Source organism: Mauremys mutica, chromosome 16 (assembly GCF_020497125.1).
Source record: "Mauremys mutica isolate MM-2020 ecotype Southern chromosome 16, ASM2049712v1, whole genome shotgun sequence".
NCBI classification, from domain to species: domain Eukaryota; kingdom Metazoa; phylum Chordata; order Testudines; family Geoemydidae; genus Mauremys; species Mauremys mutica.
The window spans coordinates 19,833,619-19,855,335 of record NC_059087.1 but is presented as its reverse complement, the minus strand read 5'-3'; the positions used below and the strand labels follow the sequence as shown (position 1 = coordinate 19,855,335).

Sequence of the window (21,717 nt, the reverse complement as noted above, 5' to 3'; positions counted from 1 at the left end):
CGGGCAGAGAGAACAGGGAAAAGGAAAGAGAAGAACTAAGGATCAGGAGCAATTAGTTGAAACTCCATTTCTGGGAGCAGCTTCAGCTTCTTCACTCTCTCTCCTCCTCTGCTTGCCTGTCCCATGAGACAACAGCTCTCAGGGGTGGGCACTGGCTGGCAGAGTCCTGGTCTCCCTGGGGTCCTTTAGAGCATAAGAATGGCCATACGGGGTCAGACCAATGGCCCATCTAGCCCAGTATCCTGGTTCAGACAGTGGCCAATGCCAGGTGCTTTAGAGGGAATGAACCGAACAGGGAATCATCAAGTGATCCATCCCCTGTCACCCATTCCCAGCTTCTGGCAAACAGCAGCTAGGGACACTTCAGAGCATGGTTTTGCATCCCTGCCCATCATTGCTAATAGCCATTGGTGGACGTATCCTCCATGAACTTATCTAGCTCTTTTTTGAACTCAGTAATACCTTTGCCCTTCACAACATCCTCGGGCAACAAGTTCCACAGGTTGACACTGCATTATATGAAAAAATACTTCCTTTGGTTTGTTTTACACCTGCTGCCTATTAACTTCATTGGTTGACTCCTAGTTTTTGTGTTGTGAGAAGGGGTCAATAACACTTCCTTATTCATTTTCTCCACACCAGTCTTGATTTTATAGACCTCTATTATATCCCCCCTTAGTTGTCTCTGTTACAAGCTGAAAAGTTCCAGTCTTATTAATCTCTCTTCATATGGCAGCTGTTCCATACCCCTCATCATTTTTGTTGCCCTTTTCTGTACTTTATCCAATGCCAGTATATCTTTTCTGAGCTGGGACGACTAGATCTGCAGGCGCTATTCTAGATGTGGGTGTCCCATGGATTTCTTCCTTTAGTCCCAAGGCCAGGCAGGGTAAGGGATGAATCTCATGGTACCTGGTGTAGATGGTGCCCTGCAGGTGAGGAGAGCCCTGCAGCTGTGACCTGGGAGCTCTCAGAGCAGCCCAGAGTGAGAGCAGGGCCAGTTACATGACACGGAGCCGGGAAGGTGCAAAGGGACGTGATGGGGAGAGCGTCCAGATCTGCAAAGCCCTGCCAGGAAGAGACACTTCACTGTCTTGTTCTCCGCCCAGCAGCTCCTCCGGCTCTGTAGGGATCTCACAGAACAGGCTCAGATCCCTTCTGTAAATATATTTTAAGGCTATTGCTGCATCACTGGTCTGTCTGTCTAAGCTTTTATACTGTGCTTAACCCAGTGGGACCAGAGCACATGTGCGTGTTGCTGCGGACGGGCTGCGCTCCCAGTGTGCCAGTCAGTCAAGCTCGGCTATTTTAATGAATCACTAAATATCCATGTACAAGGTTTGAAACAAGGATAGAGGGTTCCTGTATTTCTGGGAAAGCAACCGTGGTTAGTACCCCTGAATTGCCCTGCACAGAATGGTAGTCAGCAATCGTCATAGTACTGCCCAGTGCCTTATTCTGCTAGTGTGTGTACCGGGGCCGTGGGTTCAAATCCTCGTTGTCACTGGACTTGCAAGAATGAATGTTGGAGCTGTGTCATCGTCTGTTTTGGCTGGAATAATGTTAGTAATTCAGCTGTGTTTCTTGCTCTGTCTGAGATTTGCTCTCTTCATGCCGCCACCTTCTAATGATCTTTCTTGAGCCTCATCTTCCGTTCAAAAAAATTCTCTTCTTTAGATGCTCTGTACCCAGTGAGCAGGGGGAAGATTTGCATGAAGGGGCCGTTCTCCAGCACTGGGGGTTTAACAGAGAATCGGAGGGTTCCAGCCACAGACCCGTTTGCCTCAGGAAGCCGAGCTCATCTGGATTCCCACCATGGCCTGGGCCCCTCTGCTCCTCACGCTGCTCACTTACTGCTCAGGTCAGCTGGGCAGGTTTATGTGCAGTGGGATTGTTGTGGAGGAGGTGACTTTTCAAGGAATAAAGGAACTGAATTAATAATAATGTGTTTGTAATGTTGATTTCAGGGATCAGTTCACAGCCCGTGGTGACTCAGGAGCCCTCCGTGTTCATTACCCCAGGAGGGACTATCACTCTGTCCTGCAGCCTGAGCACTGGAGCCGTCACCACCAGCAACTATCCCTCCTGGTACCAGCAGAAACCAGGCTCTGCTCCTCGGATGCTCATATATGAAACTAATAAGAGACCCTCAGGGATCCCTGCCCGGTTCTCTGGGTCCATTTCCAGTAACGACGCTGCCCTGGCCATCACCGGTGTCCAGGTAGAGGACGATGCTGACTATTTCTGTGCTGTGTACACGGGTAGCAGTGGTGCACTATACACAGTGATACAGCGAGGTGGGGAACTGAGATAAAAACTTCCCCTTTTCTCCCCCTCTCTCTGCACTGGCTCTGCTGGGAACGGTGCAGGCTGCAGTCTGGCTTCTGCCGAGAAAGAGTCCAACTGCTGATTAGTTTCCAGTTAGAATTCCAGCCTTTCTCTCCCGGGTGGTGTGGCCCTTTCCTGCCTCCTTCCGCCTCTCTTTGCACAGGGAACAGCGCTGCCCTGTGCTCTAATCGCTCTCTGCAGTCTGCAGATCAGCTCAGGCTAATCTCTGTGTCCAGCCGAACGGGGCCTGTGTGTGAAAACACTGGGCATGTGTCTCCTCCACTGCACTGTTTGATGGTCTTCGCACACAATCCCTGACACTGAATCACGATACACTGGGGGTCAAATCCAGAAGTGCTGCCTAGGGGGGTATGAGCTAGACTCCCTTCAACACACACAGATGATTGAACTATAGGGCAGGTGACCGTGTCATTGTAACAGGTAAAATGCGGGCTCTGGAGCCATATTACTTTAATCCAAAGCAATCTTGCTGCATCTGTTATTTTCTGAGAGAAGATACTTTTGTTCCTTCCACTGGGGGATGGTTTGGAACACTGTTCAGAGGAAGACAGGCTTAATGCATTATCTGGGAAGTGCTGTGACTTTCACACGACCACGCTGGACAATGTAGCAGGCAGGACTAATCTTTTGGGACGATATGTGTGAAATGGAATTCCTAGGAAGTGATGGGGAGGAGGGGATTGCAACCCCCCCTTTAGGGACAAAGCCTCTGCATCTTGAACCCTTTGTCTGCTGATCACCTGTTCTGTTAGGATATTTCAAAGAACCAAAGTGGGTTCTTCAGGGACCAACAGACAAAGAAAGGACTCGTAAATAAATAGCCTGAGTTTAAGTGGACTCAGGACTTTGTTCTGATCTAGGACGTGGACAGGACTCCCAGTCCAGGGTGGGCCCCAGTGCTTCGGGAAGGGTCGGAAGGACTGGCGCGGCCCAGAGCTCTCATGGAGGTTGGCCTGGCAGGGAGCTCCCGTAAGCTGATTAGCAGGCGTGTAGGTTCTTTTATTGTTTTTCATGTTTTCTCTGTAATGCTTTTTCCTTAAGAATTAAATAGGTTTTCTTCGGCAGAAGCATGTGGTAACTTAGGACTATGGGCAATTGCAATATAATTAGTTCCTGAGGAGAAAGCAAGCAGGCCTGGAGAGGCAGCCTGTCTTGCTGGGAAAAGCACAGTGAAGGCAGGGAACTGTTCAATCTGGAAATACTCTGGTCAGGACGGGCAGAGAGGTGCGTCTCCACCCAAGACAGGTGACGACTAGGGAGCCAAAAGTCTGAGGGTGGGCGACTAGGGCCTCTGGGTACTGTTGTTTTACACATCATAATCTGACATATTGTCTTTCACTTCTGGGGAAGAGAGTTGAAATCCTTACCCAGGTCGACAGCAAAAATGAGATTGGTGGTTCCACTGGTGTCCCCAGTTACACCCAGTACAAATGACTGCAGATCTTGACGTGAGAGAATCATAGAATCATAGAACTTAAGATCAGAAGGGACCATTATGATCATCTAGTCTGACCTCCCGCAAAATTCAGGCCTCAAAAGCTGACCCACCCACTCCTGAAATAATTCTCTCCCTTGACTCAGCTGTTGAAGTCCCCAAATCCTGATTTAAAGACTTCAAGTAGCAGATAATCCTCCAGCAAGCTACCCCTGCCCCATGCTGCGGAGGAAGGCGAAAAACCTCCAGGGCCACTGCCAATCTACCCTGGAGGAAAATTCCTTCCTGACCCCAAATATGGCGATCAGCTGAACCCCGAGCATGCGGGCAAGACTCTCCAGCCAGACACTCGGGAAAAAGACTTTCAATATCCCAACATTGACCCTCGGTACTAATTACCAGTGGCGGCACGTTATTGACCTATTGACTAAATCACGTTATCCTATCAAACCATTCCCTCCATAAACTTATCAAGCTTAATCTTAAAGCCAGAGAGGTCCTTCGCCCCCACTGTTTCCCTCGGTAGGCTGTTCCAGAATTGCACTCCCCTGATGGTTAGAAACCTTCGTCTAATTTCAAGCCTAAACATCCCGACTGCCAATTTATATCCATTTGTTCTTGTGTCCACATTAGTACTGAGCTGAAATAATTCCTCTCCCTCACTGGTATTTATCCCTCTGATATATTGAAAGAGAGCAATCATATCTCCTCTCAACCTTCTTTTGGTTAAGGAAAACAAACCGAGCTCCTCAAGTCTCCTTTCATACGACAGGCTTTCCATTCCTCGGATCATTCTAGTGGCCCTTCTTTGTACCCGTTCCAGTTTGAATTCATCCTTCTTATACATGGGAGACCAAAACTGCACACAGTACTCCAAATGAGGTCTCACCAACGCCTTATATAACGGGACTAGCACCTCCTTATCTCTACTAGAAATACCTCGCCTAATGCATCCCAAGACCGCATTAGCTTTTTTAACGGCCACATCACATTGCCGACTCATAGTCATCCTGCGATCAACCAGGACTCTGAGGTCCTTCTCCTCTTCCGTTACTTCCAACTGGTGCGTCCCCAGCTTATAACTAAAATTCCTGTTAGTCATCCCTAAATGCATAACCTTACACTTCTCACTATTGAATTTCATTCTATTACTAATACTCCAGTTTACAAGGTCATCCAAATCTCCCTGGAGGATATCCCGATCCTTCTCCGAATTGGCAATACCTCCCAACTTCGTGTCATCCGCAAACTTTATCAGCCCACTCCTACTTTTGGTTCCGAGGTCAGTGATAAATAGATTGAATAAGATCAGACCCAAAACCGAACCTTGAGGAACTCCACTGGTAACCTCCCTCCAACCCGACAGATCACCTTTCAATATGACCCGCTGCAGTCTCCCCTTTAACCAAGTATCAGAGGGGTAGCCGTGTTAGTCTGGTTCTGTAGAAGCAACAAAGAATCCTGTGGCACCTTATAGACTAACAGACGTTTTGCAGCATGAGCTTTCGTGGGTGAATACTTTCGTGAGTACTTGCATCCGAAGAAGTGGGTATTCACCCACGAAAGCTCATGCTGCAAAACGTCTGTTAGTCTATAAGGTGCCACAGGATTCTTTGCTGCTTCCCTTTAACCAGTTCCTTATCCACCTCTGGATTTTCATTTCAATCCCCATCTTTTCCAATTTAACCAGTAATTCTTCATGCGGTACCGTATCAAATGCCTTACTGAAATCAAGATATATTAGATCCACCGCATTTCCCTTGTCTAAAAAATCTGTTACTTTCTCAAAGAAGGAGATCAGGTTGGTTTGGCACGATCTACCTTTCGTAAAACCATGTTGTAATTTGTCCCAATTGCCATTGACCTCAAGGTCCGTAACTACTCTCTCCTTTAACATTTTTTCCATGACTTTGCATACTACAGATGTTAAACTAACAGGCCTGTAGTTACCCGGGTCACTTTTTTTCCCCTTCTTGAAAATAGGAACTATATTAGCTAATCTCCAGTCAAACAGTACAACCCCCGAGTTCAGAGATTCATTAAAAATTATCGCTAACGGGCTTGCAATTTCATGATAGGAAGAACAGAGATGTTCCAGATATTCAGGTGGCTGGTGACACTGGGCAGAGGCCTGTGGCTAGAATGACAGATGCCTCAGGTCAGGGCCGGAATGGGAGAAGCTGGTACAGACCATTCCCATGCTCTGTCCTATTGCATCTGCAGTGACCAGAGAGCATAGAGTTATCAATGAGGCACAGAGCGGGACTCTGCCTACTCTGTGCTCTCAGCCCATTGAAACAACCTCCCTTGGGTTGTTTCTGGCCCCTTTTTGACAGAACTGAAGAGACAGGAGTCATTGAGTGAGCAGCAGATTTGCATGAAGGGGCCGTTCTCCAGCTCTGGTGGTTTAAGAGAGAATCGGAGGGTCCCATCCACAGACCCGTTTGCCTCAGGAAGCCGAGCTCGTCTGGATTCCCACCATGGCCTGGGCCCCTCTGCTCCTCACGCTGCTCACTTACTGCGTTGGTAAGCGGTGGGGAGTTATCTGCTGAATGAAACAAACTAAGAATTTATTAGCTGTAAGGCTAAGAATCTGCGATATGCTCCGGGCGAGGGGGAGTTCTGATGAGCTTGTTTCTCATGTTTCAGGTTTCAGTTCCCAGCAGCTCCAGTCGCTGAAGGCGTCCGAGTTAGTGTCTCCTGGAGGGACCGTGACCCTCTCCTGCAGCCTGAGCACTGGGGCCCTCACTGATCACAATCACCCGCTCTGGGTTCAGCAGAGACTGGGGAATGTTCCTCGGCTGATCATGCACAGCACGAGTACCAGGCCCTCGGGGATCCCAGAGCGTTTCACTGGCTCCAGATCGGGTAACACCATGTCCTTGACCATCACGGGGGCCCTGGCAGAGGATGATGCTGATTATTACTGTTCTGTGTGGACTGGGAGTGCTCGTCACAGTGACACTGTCAGATGGGGAAGTGATACAAAAACCTCCCTCCCCAGCCTGTGCCCTGATGGGAGCACTTAATCTTTGCACTGAGGGTGACGGGGCAAAGCCAATGTTCTGGGCACTGAGTGGGCGGCAGTTTCTCTCCTTACAAACTTCCCCATGACACAGCAATACAGCCTGGGAGAACTGGGGCCTCCTTTTGGGGGCCTACAGTCAGAGTGGGAGATTAGTTTGAAAGGCTCCAAACATGGACTGAATTGTCTGGTGGTGTCAATCCGTGTAGCTCCACTGGCTGCAGGGGGGCTAGGGCGATTTACATCACAAAGTGTTCTGCATATTCCATACACCCTCACAGCCCCCGCCCCAGCAGACTGGGGAAAAGCCAATCACTGGGGCATTGCTGTGTTGCTGGGAGACAATTCCTCCGTCAGAGAGGCTCCTCTGTTAGTTATTGTGAAGGGTCAAAGACCCCCTCTTGGGGAATGGAATGTGTTAGACAGGAATTACTGTCTCATTGTTTCCTTGTGCTCCCCCATCAGTCCATCTGTCTGCCAGTCTCTCCACCTGGTGTCTCTCAGACTGTCTTCACAGACTGTGAGCTCTCTGGGGCAGGGACCACCATGTTTTTCTGGGTCTGTACAGCACCTGGCACAATGTGGTCCTGGTCCCTGGACAGAGGCTCCCAGGTGCTACCCAATGCAGGTAATAGCCAATAATGTTAATGGGGGGAAGGGCCTCCCTCTTACAGCAGTTTCCTAAGTAGCTCTTCTCCATGGCCACTGACAGATCCTGGTCGCTCTGGTGGTTAGTTTGCCACGGTCGGCTCCCCTCTCGCTGGATAGCAGGGTGGAGCCTGCACTGGCTTTGGGTTGACTCTGGACAGGGCTGGCTGATGTTCCTGCTAAGTGTGTGATAATGTTACAGTGGAGTTAGAGTTAGAGTGACCCAGCCTCATTCCAGCTGATTGGCACAATTAGAACAAGCAGAGGGACAGAGAGAAAAGGGAAAAGGAAAGAGAAGAACTAAGGATCAGGAGCAATTAGTTGAAACTCCATTTCTGGGAGCAGCTTCAGCTTCTTCACTCTCTCTCCTCCTCCTTTCTCTCCTCCTCCGCTTGCCTGTCCCATGAGACAACAGCTCTCAGGGGTGGGCACTGGCTGGCAGAGTCCTGGTCCCCCTGGGGTCCTTTAGAGCATAAGAATGGCCATACGGGGTCAGACCAATGGTCCATCTAGCCCAGTATCCTGGGTTCCGACAGTGGCCAATGCCAGGTGCTTTAGTGGGAATGAACCGAACAGGGAATCATCAAGTGATCCATCCCCCGTCGCCCATTCCCAGCTTCTGGCAAACAGCAGCTAGGGACACTTCAGAGCATGGTTTTGCATCCCTGCCCATCATTGCTAATAGCCACTGGTGGACGTATCCTCCATGAACTTATCTAGCTCTTTTTGGAACTCAGTAATACTTTTGCCCTTCACAACATCCTCTGGCAATGAGTTCCACAGGTTGACAGCGTGTTGTGTGAAGAAATAGGTCCTTTTGTTTGTTTTGAACCTGCTGCCTCATGTGTTGTGAGAAGGGGTAAATAACACTTCCTTATTTATTTTCTCCACACCATTCCTGATTTTATAGACCTCCATTATATTCCCCTTTAGTCATCTCTTTTCCAAGCTGAAAAGACCCATATGGCAGCTATTCCATACCCCTTGTCATTTTTGTTGCCTTTTTCTGTACTTTTTCCAATTCCAATATATGTTTTCTGAGGTGGGACGACCAGATCTACAGGCACTATTCTAGATGTGGGTGTCCCATGGATTTCTTCCTTTAGTCCCAAGGCCAGGCAGGGTAAGGGATGAAACTCATGGTACCTGGTGTAGATGGTGCCCTGCAGGTGAGGAGAGCCCTGCAGCTGTGACCTGGGACTGGGAGCTCTCAGAGCAGCCCAGAGTGGAGCAATTCTGCTGCTCTTCATTGGCAGGTGGGGGTGGGCCGGGTTCCCTGCCTCTCCAGCACACGGGCTGTTTGCTCAAGCTGTGCCCAGGGACCAGGCGTTTCCAATAACGGGAGAGAGGGAGCGATTGGGCTGCAGGGGCCAGAGGGGAGACGCTCTAAGGAGGAGCCTTGTGCACTGGATGCTGAGCAATGGATGTGTTACACCCCCAAGGGCTTTTCTGCCACCTATATTTACTCCTGCGCTGCAACCCGTCCCCTGCCCATTGCGGTGCCAAGTACGGGTGCCCAGGGCTCTGTGTGTTCAGCCCCTCTGAGGCGGGGAGAGGAGCACACGCAGACCCCTGAAAGCCAAATCGCAGGAAGGAACAGTGCGGCACTGTGTCACCCTGAGAACTCCCCCTCTGCCAGTTTCTCCTGCCTGAGGCAGTCTGAGCGACCGGGGACAACTCCAGAGAGCAGAGTGGCAGTTAGGGCCTGTTGTGTCTCTCTCACTGTCTAGAGATTCCCTTATGGAACCCATCCCCATGGTGTCTGAGCACCTCTCAGTGTGTTCTGTCACTTGTCCCTGCAGAGAGACCCCTTGGAACGAGCCCCCTCTTTAGAAATCTGTGCTTTGCACCACTTCACAGCAATGCAAAAGGGGAAATTACCGAGCCTGGCTCAGACAGTCCTGCCTGGCCTGCAGCTGCAGGAGTGTCTGGTCATGGGACGACAGCCAACACTAGCGTCTTGGCTGCATTCTGCAGGGTGGCTGTAGAGGAGGGGCTCCCCTGGGAGGCAATGCACAGCTCTCTTTCCAAGGCAAATTGGGAACTGAAATCCCCTGTCAGCCACAGCAAAGACCAAACCCTTCTGCCCCAGAGCTAATCCGTGCAGGGAGAGGTCACTGCAGTCAGGGGTGGGGGACAGAGCAGCGTTTCTGTCCCCGGTAACTCTCCATTCGCTCTAAGCCGCAAAACCCAGCAGAGTGTGACTGTGATTCTAGCCTGGGCACCTGGAAACCCAAGTCAGTTATTTCTCTGCAGCTGGGCTGCCCCCATGGGAGACCGAGTGACCTAATGAACATTGACTTGTGCAAACTGAGAGAGCAGGACACTGCGGCGAGCAAGAGGAGTGATTTCTGTCTGACTCCACTGGATGGGGCTCGTGTGTTAAAACCCTCTCCCGGAGCAGGGAATCTTCAGCAGGTGTCTGGCTTCACTGCAGTGATTGCTGGGGAACCCAGTCAGGGGCTGGGTTCAGCTGGAGCTAATTGCTCGTTACTGGGGAAACCAGGCGCTATAAGAAGACGGAGCAGTGGTGGGTCAGTCTGTTATGAGGGTTAGGCTGAGTGAGGGGCCCTGTGCATTCTGGGATGGGGGAGAGCTAGACCAGGATAGAGCCCTCTGGCTTGGTTTAGTGGGGCCAGTTCTCTGGTCTCAGAGGTGAGGCTGTCCCTGTGCCAGAGCTTGGCTTACCTGGCCTGTCAGGTATGTAAGAGTCAAACCATTATGGGGCTAAACCCCACCAGAGCAATCCCAAATGGGTAACTGAGTGAGTAGGTTTGTGAGTTCACAGACAGGAACATTCAGACACCACTATGAGGGCAATATTTCCAGATGATGAGTTTGGTCTAGTTCTGGTCTAGTCCCAGCTGCCAGTAGCTGAGCCCAGAGCAGGGGCTGCTGATCTCCAGCTCTGTGTTTTGTTTGTAAGTTGGTATTTTGGCTTCTCCACCAAGAACTTTCCCACAGGAGGACTGTGCCTCCCCATTACAGGGCATTTCATCTTCTCTGCTCTTCCCTGGCTTGCTGCAGCACCAGGGCGGCAACAACAACACTAACAAAAATTGCTTGCAAAAGGATAAAGCAGAATCAGTGGTAAACGGGCAGCAAAACAATAAAGGGATTAGTGTGTTACCGGGAGTGACTCTGTGCAGTGTAAAGCAATTGATTGTGCTACACCTTTTTTTATACACGCACACACACTGTTGATATTTTTTATCCATTTGCTTAAAAACAATCCACATCTATTCTATTGTTTCAAGACAGCAGTGTTCCTGTGTGACACCAAGTTTGGGTCAGGGGAGATTACAGGATGGCTTAAGGGGAACCACAAGGGAAGATAGGAATGGAAGGAGCTTGCAATCAGGGGGAACGGGGGATAGGTTAGAGGACCGCACTGTCCCCAGGCAAAGGCAGGTCTACGTGATTGGGGACTCCATACTGAGAAGGTTGGACAGGCCTGTGACCAGGGCCGATCCGGAGAACAGAAGGGTGTGCTGTCTACCGGGCGCTAAAATACGGGATGTGGACCTGAGGTTGAAAAGGATCCTAAGAGGAGCAGGTAAGAACCCTTTGGTCATCCTTCATGTGGGAACGAATGATACTGCTAGATTCTCGCTAGACAGGATCAAGGGAGACTATGCCAGGTTGGGTAAGACGCTTAAGGAAATTGAGGCTCAGGTGATCTTCAGTGGGATCCTACCTGTCCCTAGGGAAGGGCGCCAAAGGGGTGAGAGAATCCTGACGATTAATAGTTGGCTGAGAGAGTGGTGTTACAAGGAGGGCTTTGGGATGTATGGGCACTGGGAGGCTTTTGGGGACAGACAACTGTTCTCACGGGATGGGCTCCACCTAAGTAGGGAAGGAAGTAGACTTCTAGGAGGGAGGCTGGCTCATCTGATTAAAAGAGCTTTAAACTAGACACTGGGGGGAGACGGTTGGGAGAGGCCCTGGTGCACTCCACGCCAAATTTATACATTGGGAGTGAGAACAAGAAGATAACAACAGATATAGCCAGAGGGGGACGGTTAGGTGTAAGGAAGAGGGGGGGGACAGATACTAGATCGACAGGTCATACTGGTAGTACTGTGTCCCTACCGAGCGGGGTGAGAAGAGTGAGAGGAGCCCAACAGCAAAAGGTAGGATGTTTGTTCACCAATGCGAGAAGCTTAGGTAATAAAATGGAGGAACTGGAGCTCCTGGTCCGAGAATTGAAACCGGATATCATAGGAATAACCGAAACATGGTGGAACGATAGCCATGACTGGAGTACAGGTATGGAAGGGTATGTGCTGTTTAGAAAAGACCGATGCAAAGGTAAAGGTGGGGGAGTAGCATTGTATATCAATAATGAGGTGAAATGTAATGAAATAACTAGCAATGCAATGGTTAATACGGAGTCTGTGTGGGCAATGGTCACATTAGGGAAGAAAACTACCAGAGCCTCACCCGGGATAGTGATTGGGGTGTGCTATAGACCGCCAGGATCTAGCTTGGAGACGGATAGAGAGCTCTTTAATGTTTTTAAGGAGGTAAACACTAATAGGAACTGCTTGATCATGGGAGACTTTAACTTCCCAGATATAGATTGGGAAACAAATGCTAGTAATAACAATAGGGCTCAGCTTTTCCTAGACGTGATAGCTGATGAATTCCTCCATCAAGTGGTTGCTGAACCGACGAGGGGGGATGCCATTTTAGATCTGATTTTGGTGAGTAATGAGGACCTTGTTGAGGAAATAGTTGTAGGGGACAACCTTGGCTCGAGTGATCACGAGCTAATTCGTTTCAAAATTAATGAGAGGATGATCAATATTGCATCTGAGACTAGGGTTTACGATTTCAAAAGGGCTAACTTTACTAAATTAAGACGACTAGTTAGGGAAGTGGACTGGACCAACATATTTAGGAATCTAAAGGTAGATGACGCCTGGGGTTACTTCAGGTTGAAATTGCAGGAGTTGTCAGAGGCATGTATCCCGAGAAAGGGAAAACGGCTCGTAGGTAGCAGTTTTAGACCGAGCTGGATGACCAAGCGTCTTAGAGGGGTCATTAAGAAAAAACAGAAAGCGTACCGGGAGTGGAAAATGGGAGGGATCAGCAAAGAAACCTACCTTATTGAGGTCAGAGGGTGTAGGGATGCAGTGAGAAAGGCAAAGCGACGGGTGGAGATGGACCTAGCGAAGGGGATTAAAACCAATAGCAAAAGGTTTTTTAGCCATATAAATAGGAAGAAAACCAAGAAGGAAGAAGTGGGACCGCTTAAAACTTTAAACGGAGTGGAGATTAGGGATAATCTTGGAATGGCACAATATCTGAATGATTATTTTGCCACGGTCTTTAATGAGGCTAATGAAGGGCTAAGGAATAGTGATAGAGGGACCGATGGGAATGGAGATATGGGGGTAGACATTACGGTATCTGAGGTGGAGGCCAAACTTGAACAGCTTAACGGAAGTAAATCGGGGGGCCCGGATAATCTTCATCCTAGAATATTAAGGGAATTGGCGAGTGATATTGCTAGCCCGTTAGCGATGATTTTTAATAAATCTCTAAATTCGGGGATTGTACCGTTGGACTGGAGATTAGCTAATGTAGTTCCTATATTCAAGAAGGGGAAAAAAAGTGACCCGGGTAACTACAGGCCTGTTAGTTTAACACCTGTAGTATGCAAAGTAATGGAAAAAAATTTGAAAGAGAGAGTGGTTAAGGAGCAGGAGGCCGATGACAACTGGGATAGATTACAGCATGGATTTACGAAAGGTAGATCGTGCCAAACCAATCTGATCTCCTTCTTTGAGAAAGTAACAGATTTTTTAGACAAGGGAAATGCGGTGGATCTAATATATCTGGATTTCAGTAAGGCGTTTGATACGGTACCGCATGAGGAATTATTGGTTAAATTGGAAAAGATGGGGATCGAAATGAAAATCCAGAGGTGGATAAGGAGTTGGTTAAAGGGGAGACTGCAGAGGGTAGTACTGAAAGGGGAACTGTCGGGTTGGAGGGGGGTTACCAGTGGAGTTCCTCAAGGTTCGGTTTTGGGTCCTATTTTATTCAATCTATTTATTGCTGACCTGGGAACCAAGAGTAGGAGTGGGCTGATAAAGTTTGCGGACGACACCAAGTTGGGAGGTATTGCCAATTCAGAGAAGGATCGGGATATCCTCCAGGGAGATTTGGATGACCTTGTAAACTGGAGTATTAGTAACAGGATGAAATTCAATAGTGAGAAGTGTAAGGTTATGCATTTAGGGATGACTAACAAGAATTTTAGTTATAAGCTAGGGACGCACCAGTTGGAAGTAACGGAGGAGGAGAAGGACCTGTGAGTCCTGGTTGATCGTAGGATGACTATGAGTAGGCAATGTGATGTGGCCGTTAAAAAAGCTAATGCGGTCTTCGGTTGCATTAGGCGGGGTATTTCTAGTAGGGATAAGGAAGTGCTAGTCCCGTTATATAAGGCGTTGGTGAGACCTCATTTGGAGTATTGTGTGCAGTTTTGGTCTCCCATGTTTAAGAAGGATGAGTTAAAACTGGAACGGGTACAAAGAAGGGCCACTAGAATGATCCGAGGAATGGAAGGCCTGTCGTATGACAGGAGACTTGAGGAGCTCGGTTTGTTTTCCTTAACCAAAAGAAGGATAAGGGGAGATATGATTGCACTCTTTAAATATATCAGAGGGATAAATACCAGGGAAGGAGAGGAATTATTTCAGCTCAGTGCTAATGTAGACACGAGGACAAACGGATATAAATTGTCAGTCAGGAAATTTAGGCTTGAAATTAGACGAAGGTTTCTAACCATCAGGGGAGTGCAATACTGGAACAGCCTACCGAGGGAAACAGTAGGGGCGAAGGACCTCCATGACTTTAAGATTAAGCTAGATAAGTTTATGGAGGAGATGGTATAATAGGATAACGGGCTTAGTCAATAGGTCAATTGAGTGCCAAACTGGTACTTAATTGGGTCAAATTGGGTCAATAATATGATATTCTTAACCTCTTTCAGAGGGTATGGCTGGAGAGTCTTGCCCGCATGCTCGGGGTTCAGCTGACCGCCATATTTGGGGTCGGGAAGGAATTTTCCTCCAGGGCAGATTGGCAGTGTCCCTGGAGGTTTTTCGCCTTCCTCCGAAGCATGGGGCAGGGGTCGCTTGCTAAAAGAGTGGGTAGATCGGCTAATGTGGCCTGCATCTTGCAGGAGGTCAGACTAGATGATCATAATGGTCCCTTCTGATCTTGAATTCTATGATTCTATGATTCTATGATTCTGTGTGTGCAATTATCAGAAGGGGGGAAGCTCCCTTGAGCAGGATTTTGACCAAAAACTATAAATCCAGAGTAGCCAGCTCAGAAATGTGAGGATTTGCCCCCAAACTGCACAGACCTGATCTTAGTTTCATTAGCAAAGGACTTGTCTAGATTTCCATCTCCACCTCTCACCGGCAGCCAGGTGAGGCAGCAGGCTGCTAATGAAGTAATGCTCCAAGAGGAAGAGAATTCACAACAGTGACCTGTTCCATTCAGCTAATCCCAGTGTTTTCCTGGGTTCAGGGGCAGCAGCTTATATGGGCTCAAGGTGCCCGAGCACCAGGAATATTCAAGGCTGGGGTCTGTGCTCCACCAATATTTGGAGCTGGGTTTCTCTCTCCTTTGTTTGTGCTGCTTTTGCCTAAGGCTATAGAGATTAGTGGCAGGCAGCCTCTTGGAGCACCAGGGGAGGGGAAGAGGGAGAGAGGAGGGGAAAGGAGGCACACACATGCTTGGGAGCTCTCTCCCCCGCTTCCCCCCGGCACCCAGGGGCAGCAGCAGGGGTGGGGAGGCCACACATGATGGCAACCCCCCGCCCAGGTACCCATCATAGGGGAGGCGAGTGGGCTTTCTGGACCTGAGAGAGTCCCTAGGAGCATGTGCAGTGACCGTGGTGCAGAGTGAGTGTGCTGCTGGGTGGCAGGGGGGAGAGAAGAGGAGGGGTCCCTCCCCTGGAGCTTGCTTCTGCCAGTAAGAAGACGGGAGAATTCTCTCTGGCCCTAGCCCTGGGGCAGCCTGTCTGCATCCCAAGTTCCTTATCCCTAGCCCTGCCCCACCCCAAAGCCTGCGCCCCCAGCACCTCAACCCTGAGCACCCTACTGCACTGGGAACCCCTCATCCCCAGCCCCATCCCAGAGCCCTCACTTGCGGGGGAAAATATGCAACTTAAATTTGGTGGTCAGTTTGGAGTATCATTGTGTTTAGCACGATACTTGATTATTTTACACCCTTTAAAGTATGCAGGTGTTACAAAGTGGGACTGTTCTTAATGTTTTCTCTGAATACTGTGTGGGTGCCTCAGTTTCCTCTCTGCATTGCTCAAGGATCTAGATGGTGGGATAAGAGGGTGTGATTGTTGTAGAGCCCTAGAGTGCCAGTGTGATGTCATCTGCAGAGAGAATGGCTGAAACCCTGTCTCTGGGCAACTGATGGCCTGGGCCCCTCCCCTGCAAAGGTGCCAACTGAAGGTGTTGGAGAACAAAGAGATCAGGTGGCCTCCTAATGCCTGGAAAAGAGACAAAGGCCGGAGGAGGGAGTGTCAGTGCCTGTGCGGACTTCCGGGAAGCGCATGGTGTGGAATGGGATGCTGGGATGCTTTGGAACTACTCCATACAAAGCCAGTCAGGACTCTGGGGGAGCCTCCTGTCTCTGAGCAGACTGTCTCCAGGGCAAGAAGCTTACACCTTCCTGGGTCTGACCTCGGAGCATTCAGCATGCCCTTCCACACCATGCACTTTCCGCAGCGAGTCTGCCCAGGCAGGTCCTGGGGCAACCAGAGGTCCCTTCACCCCAACTCTGCAGTCAGACGTGACTCTCAGCCAGCCGGCAAAACAGAAGGTTTATTAGACGACAGGATCACAGTCTAAAACAAAGCTTGTAGGTACAGAAAACAGGACCCCTCAGTCAGGTCCATCTTGGAGGGTGGGGAGCCTAGACCCAAGTTCTGGGCTTCTCCCCATTTCCGCAGCCAGCTCCAAACTGACACTCCCTCCTCTAGCCTTTGTGTCTCTTCTGGATCTCTTCTGATCTCTTTGTCCCCAGCACCTTCAGTTGGCACCTTGCAGGGGAAACTGAGGCACCCACACAGTATTCAGAGAAAACATTAAGAACATTCCCACTTTGTCACAACAAGTGCAACAAAATACAATACCGTATATTGAAGCAGGCAAGTGCTGCTTCTGACTTTCCACTTTTAATTGACCCTTGTAATCTTGTGGTGCCAACGCACTGTAGCTTCATTTTATATCGGCTTTCAGGGCAAGAGCTGGGGGGAGGGGGCGGGGACGGGCACCACCATTTTGGGCACCACCAAAAATTATACAAACCTGCCGCCTATGCCTGGGTTTAGCACATTCTGTTTAAGATAAATGGGTTCATACCATCCATTCCATAGGGGTGTGTTAAAAACAAACCTCTGTCCAAGCCCAGCACTCTCTTCTCCTGGAGGTGAATGGAGGGGAGAGAGAAGGTAAAACGATCTGCTAAGCTAAAGGAGCTTTGCTGCAACAGCCTCAGAGCACAGCGGAAGCAGAACGGCCTGAATGGTCAGTCACATAATGTACTGCCACCCCCACTTGAATGGCAAATCTACCAGAGCCCGTTACCCCCAGTGGTCACTTCCTTACTGTATTGGAAGCCCATGGGAGTAGATGCTGTGCTCCTTGCATGCCCTGTACATGCCACGCCTGGCACTTGGCTCACTCCTGGTTTCAAATCAAATGGCAGGATGCATATTGTCCTGCCCTGGGATGGAGGCATATAAACCACAGGCTGAATTATTAGTTCATTGATGTAGTGTCATCACTTACAGTGCCTTTTTTTCCTGATTCAGTGAGATGAGCCCCACATTAACAAAAAATAACATAGAGACAGTTTAATGAGGTGGGGGTGTTTTCAGACTGTCCGTAGGAATGCAGTAGGATTCGTCAAAGTATGTGATCAGTTCCCATAGCAGAAGTGGTTCTTACTTGATTTAAGGATATGTACGGTGTGTATTTTGAAAAGGGGTGTTGATCGTTTCTGTTTGAATGGTTATAAAGCTTTAGCATTTTGAATCTCAACATCTACTGTCCTTAAATAATTGTTGTCTGACCCACCCATAACTTCCTGCAACTGTGAAACTTTTAATAGATAAAAATAGAAAAAAAGTTTTAAAATAAACATTGATATTATCTGCTGAAATTGTATTAAAAATTGAATGGTGCCAAGCCTAATAATAGGTGTTGTTATAGGGGAAGTCAGAAATGCTGAAGCTGATGACAAGAACTGATGCATAGTTGTCAGAAACCCATATAAAGTTTGGCTCTGACACCATCTATCCCCTTATCACACTGAAAAGTTGTTTTCTCTAAACTGAGAAAGTCACTTCACCTGCAATATGAATGGAACTCAGCTGGAGCTAACAGAGTAATTGATGGATTTTCATTTTTGAAAGATCCCTGTCATTGCAATTAAATGCCCTTAGCAGCAAAATCTTGGTAATGTCAGAAACTTCCTAGATAATATCCATGTAACTCAGAACAAAAACCTCCGGGTAATGGTAGGTTGATTCTGTTTTCAGCGCCATCCTAGAATGCTGAGATATTGATACCGCCAGAAGTAGAACGTTGACTTGTCTATTGCTCCAGGCCTGGAAATCCTAAAACATCCCTTTACTCTGGCAGCAGAGCCAGGACTGTTTTGCAGCTGTACAGGGCTTTTGCCTCTGAAAACCTCCCAGGAGCTCATTAGCAAAGTGGTTATTAATGGTGCCCTGGAAATGTGTATGAAATGCAGGGAGGCCTCCACAACATAGGCTTTTCATTAGACTTCTGCAGAAGGGTGGCTACTTCTCCCTGTAAGGCTGTGAGGGCTACTTACTTTGCTGCTCCTTGCTGGTTAAGCTGAACAGCACCTGATGCAGCTTCTCTATGGCCAGTTTATCATTCTCTGCTCTATACAGATAATTAGGCAGAGGCAGATAATGGCTTTCCCAAGCTCCTTAATAACTTTCTCCACCCCGTGCAGCGCAAGATGCTGAGCTTCTGCACTTGTGGGGGATAATGCAGAGAACGCACTGGAGACCAGAGCCATGAATAAACTGTGTCAGGGAACGACCCTGCCACACTTGAACAGATTATCTGTCCCATTAGGCTGGTGTCCTGCCTTCAGCAGTGACTCCAGTGTTCCAGAGTCAGGGGAATCCATTGTCCGTCCCTCCCACTGTACAGTGCAACAAAGCAATTGAACAGCCCAGGAGGAATCTGATGGAAAAATGTTCCAAGGGTGTCCTCATGGGATAAAAATAGCTGAGGCCGTCATCCCTTACTCCTAGCGCAGCAACACAACTGTCCCCAGATGCTTGTGGGGTGAGTGCCAGTGAGCTGAGGATAACTTGGAGCCTATCAGAGGCATCCAGATTTGCATTCAGGATGCCTGCTCACATCACAGGGTTTAAGAAGCAAGCGGAGAAGGCACCACTGAATTCAGAGACCGCTGTGGCTGCGTGTGCTGTTCTTAGGATGGCTTGGGTCACCACACTGCTGGTTCTGGTAGCCTGTTGGGCAGGTAAATATAACTGCATGCTCGATCTCAGAAGTGAGGTCAGGAAGTGTGCCCAGTGCATGGCACACCCACATTTACAGACACTTTGGTGACCGGTGGTTCTGTGTTGTTTCAGGTTCCAGCTACCAGTTAACTTTGACTCAGCCACTCGCTATGTCAGTGACACCAGGAGAAACTGTCCAACTCGCATGTGTTCTGAGCAGTGAAGTCAGCATCAGCGGTAGCTACATATGCTGGTACCAGCAGAAGTAAGGGGAGAAACCAAGATACCTGCAGTATATTACAAGGATGACTCTACCCAGTATAAAGACTCTGGTGTCCCTGACAGGTTCACTGCCTCTAAAGACACTTCCAGGAACACCTGCTTTTTAACGATCAGCAGGGCTCAAGCAGAGGACGATGCTGATTACTATTGCACAGACTGGGATGGCCCAGCTAACCAGTACACAGTGATACTGCTGCATGGAGAAGAGGAACAAAACCCCCTCTCACCCATAGTGACATAGCGCCTGGAGCCCACCTGTGTGTCTCTTGTTCCTATAAGATGGCCCAGTGGATTGGCTCCTGGCTAAGTGTGATCTCCAATTCCTCGTTGCCTTTCAAAGCTACGGGCTATTCTGACTGAAGAACTCACCTGTGTTCTGACACAACATCACTGCCTTGATGCACAGACTGAGTTAAAGGCAGTAAGGAGATCAAACCAGGGCACTAGGGATCACATCACCCAGTCTGACCTCCTGTGTGAGACAGGCCATAGAACTTCACCCAGTAATTCCTGGCTCACACCCAGAAACATGTGGTTGAACTCACTCATCTCTTTTAGAAAGACCCCCAGGCTTCATGTTCCACAGCCCTTTGTAATCTGCTCCAGGGCTTAATTACTGTGCATTTCATTTCCAGTTTGAATTTTACTAATTGCAGCTCCCAGACATTTGATCTTGGTCTACCTTGTTCTCCTAGATTAAACAGCCCCTGAGTACCTGCTCTTCTGCCATGATCAAGTCACCTCTTAACCTTCTCTTTGACAAGCTAAATAGTGAGATGGAAAGTAACTCAGCCTAAGATTAGTGTTTTCCAGACCTTGAAATATTCACGTAGCTCTTCTCTGAACCCTCTCTAACTTGTCAACAGCCTTTTAAAATTGCAGACCCCAGACCTGGACACACTGTTCCATTCGTGGTCTCTTGAGTGACACAGACAAGGGTGATCTCACTTTCCTTCTCCTTCAGCACACTCACAGACGCCAGTGCTGATGTTCCTGTTTGCATGGAGCTGTCTTGCAAATAGAGAGACTGAGCCTATGCCTCAGGTGCTGAGGGCTCCCAATTCCCACTGACTTCCCCCAGAGCTGCATGTGCTCAGCACTTCCCAGGATCGGGCCCAGCGGGTGCCCAAGCTCCATGTACTGCACGTTTGTAAAGCAAAACCAGTACAGACAAGGGGACCTAGAGCTGCTGCCATTGGAGTCTTTTGCCCAGGTGCAACTTCTCTCCAGGTGAGCCGCAAAGTTCCAACTTGGTCTTTGTTCCTTTGAAACAATGCCAAGGCTGGGAGGCCAGTGGGCTCTGCCGCTTTTTCCTTATGCTTGTTTATAAAGATCATTTAATGCTTCGCTTTTGGTTTTCAAAATAATCCTCAATATTCGTTAAAACATTCCTTATACAAAGCCGTCCTTCCCGAGCAACCCCACGGTAACACACCAGTGTGAGCAGTAAGGGACTGGATTTCCGGTTTTCCCTTTAATCGCAAGCAGGGCAGGTGGTTTCTGAGCTCATGGAGCTTGAGTGGGTGGGATGCTGCGGCGCATGACCAAGGGGATCATTGTGTGGATTTGCCCCGATGTTCCTGGGCCCTAAAGTGTGGGACTGTCTAATGAGGCCCCATCCATACAAGGGATCACACTTTCCTAACCTGTGAAACGACACTGCCCACGTCCTTCCGTACAAATCAGGTCTGTGCAGAGTGCCAGGCCTCTGAGCTGTGACCGAAGCAATAACAGGAAGCGTGTCGGGGAGTCAGTGAGGCTGAGAGCACTGGGGCTGTTTAGAGACACAAGGGTTGGGGCTTGACTGAGCTCAAGTAAGGGGCTGTCAGGACCTCACAGGATCTAAGCCCTCAGAGACTCTATACAGACCAGCAGGTGGCAGTATAAGATCACCCAATAGCATTAGCAACACCCCCCTCTGTAACCTGAGTCCCAAGGGAAGGGCTGTGGGAAGTTGAAGGCCTTAGGGCCTTAGAACTTGAGACTATGTAGATCTCTCTAGACTATCTGGAGGCAGGGCCGGCCGTAGACCAAATGGCGCCCCCAGCGAGGAGTCTTTGGCGCCCCATCCCCCGATTTGTTAAAGTTTTGATTACTGTATTTGTAGCCCATTTCACAAGTTCGATGCACGATTTGCAGGCATGCTTTATCCCTGTCATAAAAGGCAATAAATTTGCACGATAAGATCTGTAAATCTGTATTTATTGATGCCATATATAAGCAAATAGGTTCGAAAGAGATCTCTGGCATCTCATTAAATATGTCCTTGTTTAGTCACTACTTAAACTCTTCAGGTATTAAAACACAAGTACACTTTCACAAGTACACAATAAAACAAGGTTCACAGTATCGCATTTGGGCTCCAACTTCACCTCACTTTGTCCTTATATCTCACTGACTGACTGGTGACGCCCCACCCCTTAT

At 48.8% G+C, this 21,717-nt stretch overlaps 2 protein-coding genes, 1 long non-coding RNA gene and 1 gene segment (V, D, J or C); all 4 read left to right on the top strand.

The window, feature by feature from the left end:
- The window catches only part of LOC123351200 (immunoglobulin lambda-1 light chain-like), a 624,702-nt gene that overhangs the window by 39,726 nt on the left and 563,259 nt on the right, over nucleotides 1-21,717 (top strand). The window lies entirely within an intron of this gene.
- LOC123351197 (immunoglobulin lambda-1 light chain-like) overlaps nucleotides 1-21,717 on the top strand; it is a 668,923-nt gene that overhangs the window by 90,794 nt on the left and 556,412 nt on the right. The window lies entirely within an intron of this gene.
- The window catches only part of LOC123351198, a 576,764-nt gene that overhangs the window by 24,544 nt on the left and 530,503 nt on the right, over nucleotides 1-21,717 (top strand).
- On the top strand, nucleotides 10,028-19,522 carry LOC123351210. Its single transcript, XR_006573952.1, has 3 exons — nucleotides 10,028-10,157; nucleotides 18,915-19,031; nucleotides 19,144-19,522. It is a non-coding gene; the product is annotated as an uncharacterized LOC123351210 (long non-coding RNA).